This window comes from Eptatretus burgeri, chromosome 13, assembly GCF_056783735.1.
Source record: "Eptatretus burgeri isolate ZD-2024b chromosome 13, Ebu_testis_v1, whole genome shotgun sequence".
Taxonomy (NCBI): Eukaryota; Metazoa; Chordata; class Myxini; order Myxiniformes; family Myxinidae; genus Eptatretus; species Eptatretus burgeri.
This window is the reverse complement of record NC_140973.1, coordinates 34,155,100-34,165,997: the sequence shown is the minus strand read 5'-3', so window position 1 is coordinate 34,165,997 and position 10,898 is coordinate 34,155,100. Positions and strand designations below refer to the sequence as shown.

Below are 10,898 nucleotides of genomic sequence, written 5' to 3'. Positions count from 1 at the left end.
ATTGAGTTCAAAGGTTTCACAGAGGCTGAAGTCAGCAAAGCAAGGCAACAGATTGTAAACATGACCCTGCAAGTGGGATTTGAGGAGGTCAACAAAGATGATGTTGGGGATTTACTTCACTCACACAGGGAGGAGCTGAACAATGAAGATTTTCTGGCTGTGTAGGAGAAGCACAATTCTGAGTAGAGGACAAAGTTGAGCTCACCTTTGTGCAATGGAGGCCACATTCATCAGGTCAACCAATCTCATTCTTTGTGGACAGAAAGAATTGGTCTGAACTTTATATTTGTTTGGACTATGATGGCTTGACTGTGTGACAACTCTAACATATTCAATGTTAAGTAATCAAGGAAATCACCCCCCCCCCCCAACTAGCCCTCAGCTAACTAACATTACATTTCCATGGGTACTTTGGTGATTCATCTCCACATATTCATTATTCACGATGCTCCATGGTGCTACCAATCAGGTCATCTCATCCTTTCTTTCTATCAACCAATCAACATTGAGAACATTACATTGTAACTATATAAGTGAGAGTTTTCTGCTTCTTCTTCAACTGTTTGCAGTTTTCTCATGAGTCGTGCAACTCAAAAAGCTTTGATAAAGTTTATTTTATTGAAATGCATTTTTTGTTTGAATAACACTCACTTGGCTGTTCCTGGATGGGTTTGAGGGTAGAGGAGTAGCAGCTGAAATGTGAATCCTATCCAGGAACCTCCTGATGACTTCCATGTTTTCTTTTTGCTTGTTTGGGTTCCTTCTGATTACTCCAACGCAGGACTGTACCTATTTGGTCCTCCATTTGATTTTAATTGCATTTATTGAATCCAATTCTAAATTAAATTGAATACTAATAAAAAGGGCATGGGTCAGGGTCAGGAGTCCAATCAAAGCAGAGTTGCATCAAAGCGGGACGTCTTGGTACCCGGTCATCACTGCCAGCAGTTATAAAGTGGCAGTTCCAATTATGTCTCTTATTAATTATGTAACACACCAGTACACAAACGCCACTCAAAATACACCACACAACACTCCACACAAAACAAGTCCAAGCGAGGGTCTGCAATCTCCGATTGCTATTTTTCTTCTTATTTTCTGAATAATGGATGATTCCAACAGCCCCAAACTAATGTCGAGCAATGCGTGCATGCACAACACAACACACAACACACACCTTTTAAGGCTCATGGGGGAGTGTGCATATAAATAACATGCAGGACAAAGACATTGGGAGACCTCATTTTCCTTTAACGTACATTAGAAAAACCATTGGTCACCAATTCACACATCAATAGAGGGTAGAGGTTTTACAACCTGAGATCCCAGAATCATGAGTCAAGTATTCCCATCGGAACATCAAACAGGCTAACCAATTTTCGGTCGTCTCAAGAGTATATAGTCAAACATTTTATGATAATTCATTTTGGGTGTTGCAAATCATGAGTAAAACTTTGTGGATTAAGTCATTGGCAGATGTACATCATCTCACCAAAATCAGGTTGAAAAGTAGTTATGACTACACTTTTTATATTCCATATGAGCTTCCATTGGCAATGCAGCATTCAGAACCAAAGTATACAAATACTAAAGACAAGACATTACAACTATAAATACCAGTACACAGATGACTTTGGAATCAAATATTATTAGTCTATCCACTACCAATGAGGGTCAAGAACCAAAACCATATGTGGCCAAACACTCCATCTCAAAGTACATATGTGAAGTACTAAAGGCAGAGGTGGAGTAAAGTGTTTGACAGATGTTTGGGAGGGAGGTTGCAAGGGGAGGGAAGTTGTCCTCAAATACATGTTGAAACAAGTGGTGCCAGGCACAACAAATCCTGCCCATTTAAGGCATAAAGTTATTTTGGGGATCAAATTCAAATTTGATGCCTCCTTAACCTGAATGTTGATTATATAGAATAGAATAAGGAATACTTTTGTCTTAGTTTGAAGTAAATCAGATCATTTTTGACGAAGTTATGAGCGAAAAACGATTTTGATCTTTATGTGACCTTAACCTTGACCTTTATTCCAATTGGACCCAAAAGTTAATGGGGTTGTCCAAGATTCATTGCCCACCTGTGGATTAAATGTGATAGTGTTTGCTTCAGCCGTTTTGCCGTAAAGTTGCTAACAGACAGACAGACAAACAATCAGACAAACAAACCGGAGGATTACAATATCCCGCTCCATCCCTCCGGGAGGTGGGATAATAACTTTTAGAATTCAGGAATAACAATGTGCTCATGAAAATTAGGGGTGAAGTTAATGACCCCCAACCCCCAAATCCCCCAAAAAGAAGTCTATCCATCCATTGGGACCATACTCTTTTGCAGAGCGGTGGTGCTGCCGAAGCAGTCTCCTTGACTAATGGGCACAATCCTGGACTGGTCACCAATCCAGCACAGGATACCAGCAAGCTGTCACTCATTTTGCCGACCTCAGAAGGATAACAGGCAGAGTCAACCCCACCTGGTATTAATTCAACAGCCAAATGGGATTTGAACTTAAGACCTCCAATCACAAGCGCACCACCCTAACCATTAAGCCAACACCAAGCATATGAATAAGCCAACACCAAGTCTATGAAAGGTAAATAATACATGCTATTTGAAGAAATATATACTGCACAAACATCATGGAGAGACGATGGGACCCCTGACTTCATGTAATTCCAGAGAGGATAATAATCACAACGAGCTGAAACCCCGTTACAGACGGATTCCGTTCATTCAACCACCCTCACCAGCTCACCCACACTCGAGGGACATGGACTGGACAGGGCGTGCTTGCCCCCGCCTACTCATCCCCGCCCCTTCCCCATTCCCCCCGCCTTCAATTTGCTTACCCCCGCCCAAAATTTAATTACCCCGGCCCCGCCCCCGCCTCTTCACTCCCCGCCCCCGTCTCATGATTCCCCGCCCCGTCCACCACCTCGCACTCAACCCCGCCTAATTCACCCCAGCCCCCGCCCACTCATCCCCCGCCCCCTTCTCCCCGTCCCCCGCTTTAAATTTGCTTACCCCCGCCCCAAAATTTGCTTACCTTGCCCCCCGCCTCTTCACTCCCCCCCCCCGCCTCTTCATCCCCCGCCCCCGCCTCTTCACTCCTCGCCCTCGTCTCAACAAAAAGTGTTTATTCTGCTTCAGAAAGGTTGACTATTGCCACTATGTGCGATGCACTCTTACAGGAACGAAGTTTCTTTCAGTCCAGGTCACAGTACCGAGAAAAACGTCACGCGACCGTGAGGAGGAGCACAAAATTGGTCCCTCAGTATTCATATTTTGATAGAAGATACAATGTTTCTTATTACATTTTTTGTGTCAAATTCACATTCTGAGGTAGTCGGCATGTGCAGAAGAGGGTTTTACATTGCAGACGCTATTTTCGAGGAGTGGAATTACACCTCTCAGCGGTGACAGTCTGTCGACGACAAACGTAATGGCGTCAGCGAATGACCGATGATGTCATGACGTCCTGACGCCCCCCAGCGGTGACGTCACATGTCGCCATGTAAACGAATGTAAAACGAAAAGTGTTTATTCTGCTTCAGAGTTGAAGGTTGACTATTGCCACTATGTGCGATGCACTCTTACAGATACGAAGTCTCTTTCAGTCCAGGTCACAGTACCGAGAAAAACGTGACGCGACCGCGAGGAGGAGCACAAAATTGGTCCTTCAGTATTAAAATATAGATGATATGGGAAGAGCTGGATGGTTCCATAGGATTAAAATTCATGGGAATTTGATGGTGGACCAAATGCACATTCTTTCCTAGTACCGCATGAAACAGGCAACTTTGGATTATGAGATGAGAATCGTTTTTATTTTACATTTGTGTTGAAAACTGTTGAAAGTGAGAATAATTAACTGTTAGCAGTTATAAAAAGCAATCATAAAAAGTCAAATTCACTGATAAAGAGCCCTCTGTTTAAATCAGGATGTGTGGACAATACAAGGAATGATCTTGTATTCAGCTAGGTATTCCATTTTGAATATGAATAATCATTTCATCGACGAAAGCTATTGAGTCTCAGTACAAGAAAACATTTCAGTATATGTAACCAGTATGAATAATATTTCTCCATGAATATACATAAAGGGGGTGACATCATTGCTCTACCAAATGCCTGCTCAAAAGGGGCAGCATCAGCTGTACGTCGCTCATCATGTCTGACAATGTGAATAATGTCACAGCGGGAGGGACATAAGATGGGGAGAATGGCTCCACAGAAAGATAACGGCACGAGCGAAGGCAGCGCGAGATGGAGACATGTGGAAAGATGTGTATAAAATTGGACTGGAAGCGTAAACCATGAGTGTGCGGGAAAGGATCTTCACCAAAGATCGTCTTAAATCGTTGCTCAAAGGAAACTGTTACTTGCCATTTATTGAGGAAGATAACAACTCAAACATCATCTAAACCTCAAAAGATGTAAGCTACCCCGTACCTGCAATTTCAGGTTTTCTGACAATATTTCCATTGTTCGTTTGACCTCATTATATCTTGCATCGTCATCATTACCTGAGTTTTCTCAGGTACAGTTACGGATGGAACAGCACTGCTAGTGGCTGCCTTCGAGTTTCTTGGGTGCCAATACATGACTTCACCATTGATTCCAGCTCAGGCCATAGCAGTCACTGCAAGCTAGCACCTTCATCCTTATAATTCCGGAATGTCCAACATGCAACTCCATTGAACTTTTGGTGCTCAAAATAATGAAGATCACTCCTCTTACTCCAATGAAGCATACCTCCTTCCACACTGAATCTTTTAAAATGGTAACGTTTTAATACTGGATTATGCAACTTGTACACGTTTCCTTAGAAAACCCAGAAATCACCTTACTGAATGCAGGGTCTCTCCAGATTTCTCTTGCCATCTTCCTGGGCAATGACTGGGAAAAATTTCCATCTATATTATAAAATACAGCAGTAGGATCATCCTTGTGACCCTTAACACCCCCACCTAATAGTCATAACAGCTCATATGCATTTCCATGAGCAGGCATGTCTCTGTACTGGATTTCATAATTATTTGTAGATGGTATGACAGCTCATCTCATCATCAGAGTCGCTGCTATCGGAGGTGTCTTATCAAACGGTTTCAAGAGGTATGACAGTCACTGGTGGTCCATAATCAGAACATTTTTTTTCTGCCAGAGATGTGTTGAAATTTGTGATTTCAAACATTATGATGACACTTTCACAATCTCTCTTCAAATAATTGTTTTCTGCACTTGTCAACATCCTGGATGCACAACATTCTTCACTTCCTTCCTCCTGATTTTAATGATGTGCCATCATGGGACAAAACCACCCTGGGTTTTGCACGAGAATACAGATGGGGAAGCATCACATTCTGGTTTTAGATTATCGAGAGAGTCATAACATACCAATACCTAGTTATTGACATTCAGATTTTTTCCTCATCAAACACTAATAAGGCAAGCCTTTTGACATCACATCTCAGGCTCAGGGAAGAGTGAAGATCCTTCAATCATTTCTTTTGAGGATCCTTCGATCATTCAATTATTCAAGATCTATTGACCCTTTGACCATTCCTACATCTTGATAGTTATTAACTTGTTCAGTGGATCCAGAAAGCTGATCAGATTAGATGGAAGCCTTGCATAGTACGATCGGAGGCCCTGAAAAGTGGGCAACCGTTCACAGTGCCTGATGCCTCAATAATGGGTATGACCTTCTCATTCAATGTATGCAATCCAGCTGTTAAGATTATGTGTCTGAAATGGTGTATTGTGTTCTTAAATCACGAATGCTTTCCTCGGCTCGGCCTAACACCGATACCAGCCTCCTCAAGTGCCTCTCTGGTACCATGATCAATCTCTGCATACACTGTTTCCTGTTTGCAATCATCACAAATGCATCATCCAAGTATACCTGTACTGGTGGAATGCCAGCCAACACCTGCTCAAACCATTGCTGTCATATACAAGATGCTATCTTGATTACAAAGATAACATACTGCAAGGCACTTCGTTTATTCCTCATCTATCTCCGTTTTCAGAAAACCTTGAGCTTAGTAATCGCATTGAATTCTCATCCTCATGAGGGAAGAGCCAAATATGTCTTCAATCTTTGGAAGTGGTTCTTGCTCACTTCTTGGTTGAGGGTTAACAATTGTTTGAAATTGCCACAAAAACTTATTAATATATCCTCTTTCATTGATGATGGATTATCAGAAGTTTCAACTGACTGCAACACACCTTCCTTCTCGTGCCTTTCAATTTGTTTAATAAATGGGTTTGACAAACTTGTGCTGAACATTATTACCAATAGGTAATGTATAATTGATAAATTAATTGATAACCTTGGTTAGAACATATTCTTATGTTTCCTCTTAGATCTTTCAATTACTTGTCAGCTACATCAGATACCTTGACTGCAATTGGACTCTTATCATTCATCTCTTCCCACGTGTCATTTGAATCATATGCATTAAAACTCTCAATATACAATCTCATGTACTTGCCAGTTGCCTTGTCAGCTCCTCGGTCTACAAGAATAGCTTCAGAGCAGCCATCGACTCGACCAAATATTGGTGGTCCCTCAGCAGTGCTGACCGAAGTGACATTACATGCATTTCCTGCTTATTTTGCTGTACTCTTAGAAGCATCTTAGCAAAAGATTTACTCGTGCACCCAATAGCAGCTTATAAACTTTTCATTTGAAATATTTAAATCTATGTAATAATGCTCGTCTCTGCAAATCCATTCAGTAATATGGGGTCCCCTGGAATTTGAGTCCAGATCTCTTTCTACTTCAGTCCTATCAGTCAAAATAGGAACCTTGTATCTACTCTTCACTCTGGCTGTCATTCATACTGATGATGTCGACAGCCACATCAATATCATCACTGCCTTCACATTACCGCTTTCTCTCTGCCTGTCTATATATTTACGGCGGTGATTGCCATTAATATACCTTACCATGATAACACAATTCAGCCAACTTGGCTTGTGTAAGTGATATTTCAAAAACCATTGAACATTTAGCTTCATATTGCAGACATCTATTCAGTGTGATATTATCTCAACCTGAGTAGATCAGGGTTGTGATTGACTGAATTCTGTTGCCATGGCAACCATATTGGTAACTTGCCTTATGTGTGCAATATTTCAAAAAACGTTCAAGATTTAGCTTTCATATGACACAAATCTATTCCTCATTCCACCAAAAAGACAGGGGACCTCTCGTATCAGCTGCTTGTTCGTCTTTATTTGCTTTTAAATTTGTCTTCTCAAAAACCTCTTGAGCGATTGACACAAAACTTTCAACATAGGAGCACCAACCCATGGGGAATCTTTTCATGATAACTTTGATGTCATCGGCGATATGGTATGGCAGTCATGTTGGAAAAAAGGAAAAACTTTGGACATCTTCTCTGGAACCACTCAACAAAAACAATTGAAACTTGGCACAAGTCAGGAACTCTGCATGGGGAACATTTGATGACGACAATGTCATCGGTGTCCTCATTATGATATATTTGAAATGGTCAAATTCCTTATCCGAGCATTACGAAAAATTGTAAGGGTAATCTACGAAGGAATTTGAAGAGATAATTAAATTAATGATGTCATCAGTGATGTGCCATCTTTTTTTCAAAAAAAAAAACGTAAAAAAAAACCTTCTCCAAAACGGTTGAATAGATTGATGTGAAAATTTACAGCTATGATTGACTACCCATGTGGAACAAAGTTTGATAACTATGATGTGATCAATGATGTGGATGGGCAGCCATATTTGATTTTAACAGAAACTTTTAAAAATCATCTTCTCTCGAGCCGGCGAACCAATCGATGCAAAATTTATGTACCTCATCAAATAGGTATGGGGATTAAAGTTTGATCATCAAATTGTCTTTGGTCATGTGGTGTGGCAGCAACATTGGATTGAAGGAATACCTTTTCAAAATTCTCTCTCTGAAACTGTTTATCTCATCGATGTCAGACCTCCCATACTTCATCGACTACCAATGGGGTGTATACCACGATAAAGACGACATCATCGGTCATGTGGTCTGGCAGCTGTATTGCAAAGAAAAATGCATCTTATCTTATCAATGCAAAACTTTATACATGTGATCGACGACCCATAAGTTTGAGTGGGGTTTTTAATTTATGATGTTTCAGGTGACATGGTAGAGCAGCCATATTGGATTGAAAAAAAAATCCTTTACAAATCTTCCTCTCCAAAACCACTGAACAGATAGATGCAAAACTATATATGTATATATATATGCTGTTTCACAGTCATGGTCATTTCTGGTATTTTGTACACTTGCATGCTAAAGAGCTAAATGAGAGGCTGTAGTATCTCTGTCATTAGGGCCAGTAGTTGGTACTAGTGATGGCACAACTTGGACCACTTTTTATTTGACAAAAAATGTCAATTTTTGGCAGAATGGCATAAAAATTGCCATTTTTTTTTGACAAATAGCTGTCTCATTTTCTCCAGGTACACTGCATTCACAGTGTATAAACAAATACAAGCAGAAGTTGGGACTTTTATTTGTTGTTGCATCAATTTATTACCTCTTCTGTACTTTGTCCACAACATATTATTCATTTCAGACTATGAATATTTATTTCACCCTCAATAAATATGTCCCACCGTTCGTCCGTCCAAAAATGTCCTCTCCGGAAATGCATATTGAGAAGAATTTTTTATATAAATAAAGGGTCTTTTTAAAAGTTTATTGTGTGTTTTACCAAGTGTGTATATACCTGCACTGATATTATGCTACAAAGTTTGAGTGTAACCAATAACCTTCTATTTGCATGGCGTGCACTGATTGCCTTACATGTGTCCGTCAAAAATGTGTCTTCTCCGGAAACACCTAAACTGCCACGAGTTATAAGCAAACGACTTGCTGGCTATAAATTTTGATGTTTTGTAAGGTTGACATGGTCATGAATATCCATTATCAGTAAAAGGTATTTACATTTATGTAATTTATGTTGTTACAACACTGATTGAATGTCCATGTCAAAAATGTCCTCTCCGGAAGAATTTCCTTATTTTTGATTGTGCAGATTAATATTTAGTTCAGGAGATGAACTCTTTCTTTTTCCTTCAGGGCAGGGTGAATATTTCAGTTAGATATAAATTTTAGTGGCTAATCATGTATTACTTAAATGTCTGAGTAACAATACATTTCCAACTGGTCTTGCCTGTGTCAAACGTATGATTAATGATGTATACATGACAAATGATCATGTTGAATAAGATAATATCTTATGTTCTGATTTAATAAATATATATTTTGTATCTGAAAATAAGATAAATGTATTTCTTTCAAGTTATATCATTGAGAATATTCATACATTCATGTCAAAACATATTGTCCTCACCGGAAGCAATTTGGGGAATTTCCAAATGATATTTAACATGCTGAGAAACTTTTAGTGTACGGAATAAACTGCTGTTTTTTTTTTTAAGGACAGGTCCTATTTTGCATATAGCTTAAAATTCTATTACTAAATTAAATAAAATATATTATTCAATAAATTTCCTGAATACTAATACATTTCAAAGTTATCGCATCTTTAGAAACCGTTGGGCTAAATGATACAGCCAGTTTTAAAAAGTGTCAAAATCCCATCTAGATTCACTTACAAGGTGTATTTTGTATTGGCATTATAAGATAAATGTATTACTTTGCAGTTATATCTTGTACAGAATGTATTGCTTCATGTCAAAAAATTATGTCCTTTCCGGAAGAAATATGTGATTTTCTTCATATTTTTCATTGTGGTGGTAAACTTTTATTTTCAGATAAATTAGTAATTTTTTCAGAATATGTAGAAAAGTACATGTAGTTTTAAAATTTTGTGCTAAATTCCATCATATGCAGTGCTATTAGTGACAGTGGTAATTAAAATGTATCTTTTTTTCTGGATATTTGAAACTTAGTTCAGTCTTTTATTGATATTTCTACAAATATACGACATTTGTATACTGAATCATAATTCCAGTAATGGAATAATACTTGTGGAACATATGGAAACCACTGAAGTTTGATAGTGTTGTTATTTTGTGGTTATAGATGAATTGTATTCATGACTGATGTAGTTTAAAAAATACTCTCCTAACATCCATGGCGTATTATTTTTAATAAGAAATATTCATTCAGATGCTCCAAAAAATTGGATTTAAGTATTGTAATTAACAATGTTGGATTTGGAGAAATAAAAATATTAAAATATTGAGTTTGAATTTTTAGTGGTTGTGAGACAAACTTGGTATTGTGAAACATTGTGTGAAATGTTTCATTGTGAAACAGCCCATATATATGTATGTGTTGTGTGTGTGTGTGTGTGTGTGTGTGTGTGTGTGTGTGTGTGTGTGTGTGTGTGTGTGTGTGTGTGTGTGTGTGTGTGTGTGTGTGTGTGTGTGTGTGTGTGTGTGTGTGTGTGTGTGTGTATGTGTGTATATATATATATATATATATATATATATGTATATATATATATATATATATATATATATATATATATATATATATATATATATATATATATATATATATATATATATATATATATATATATATATATATATATATATATGTTAACCACGACCCCTATCCATGCTAAAAAAAAGTATGATAATTAAGTATGATTGAAAAAAAAAAAAGTATGTCATTGGTCACACAGTCTGGCAGCCATATTGGATTTCAGCCAAAACCTTGAAAATCTTTTTCTCTCAAACCGCTAAACCAATTGATGTGAAACTTTAAGTATATCATTGAGTACCCATGGGGATAAAAGTTTGATAACTAAAACATCATCAGTTAAGTGGTTTCAGAGCAGGTTTTTTAAAGGTTTTCCTTCAATCCAATATGGCTGCTGAACCATGTGA

General features: G+C 38.3%; 1 protein-coding gene across 9 annotated transcripts in view; it reads right to left on the bottom strand.

The window, feature by feature from the left end:
* Positions 1–10,898, bottom strand: part of LOC147014221 (neuronal cell adhesion molecule-like) — a 395,545-nt gene that overhangs the window by 306,841 nt on the left and 77,806 nt on the right. The window lies entirely within an intron of this gene.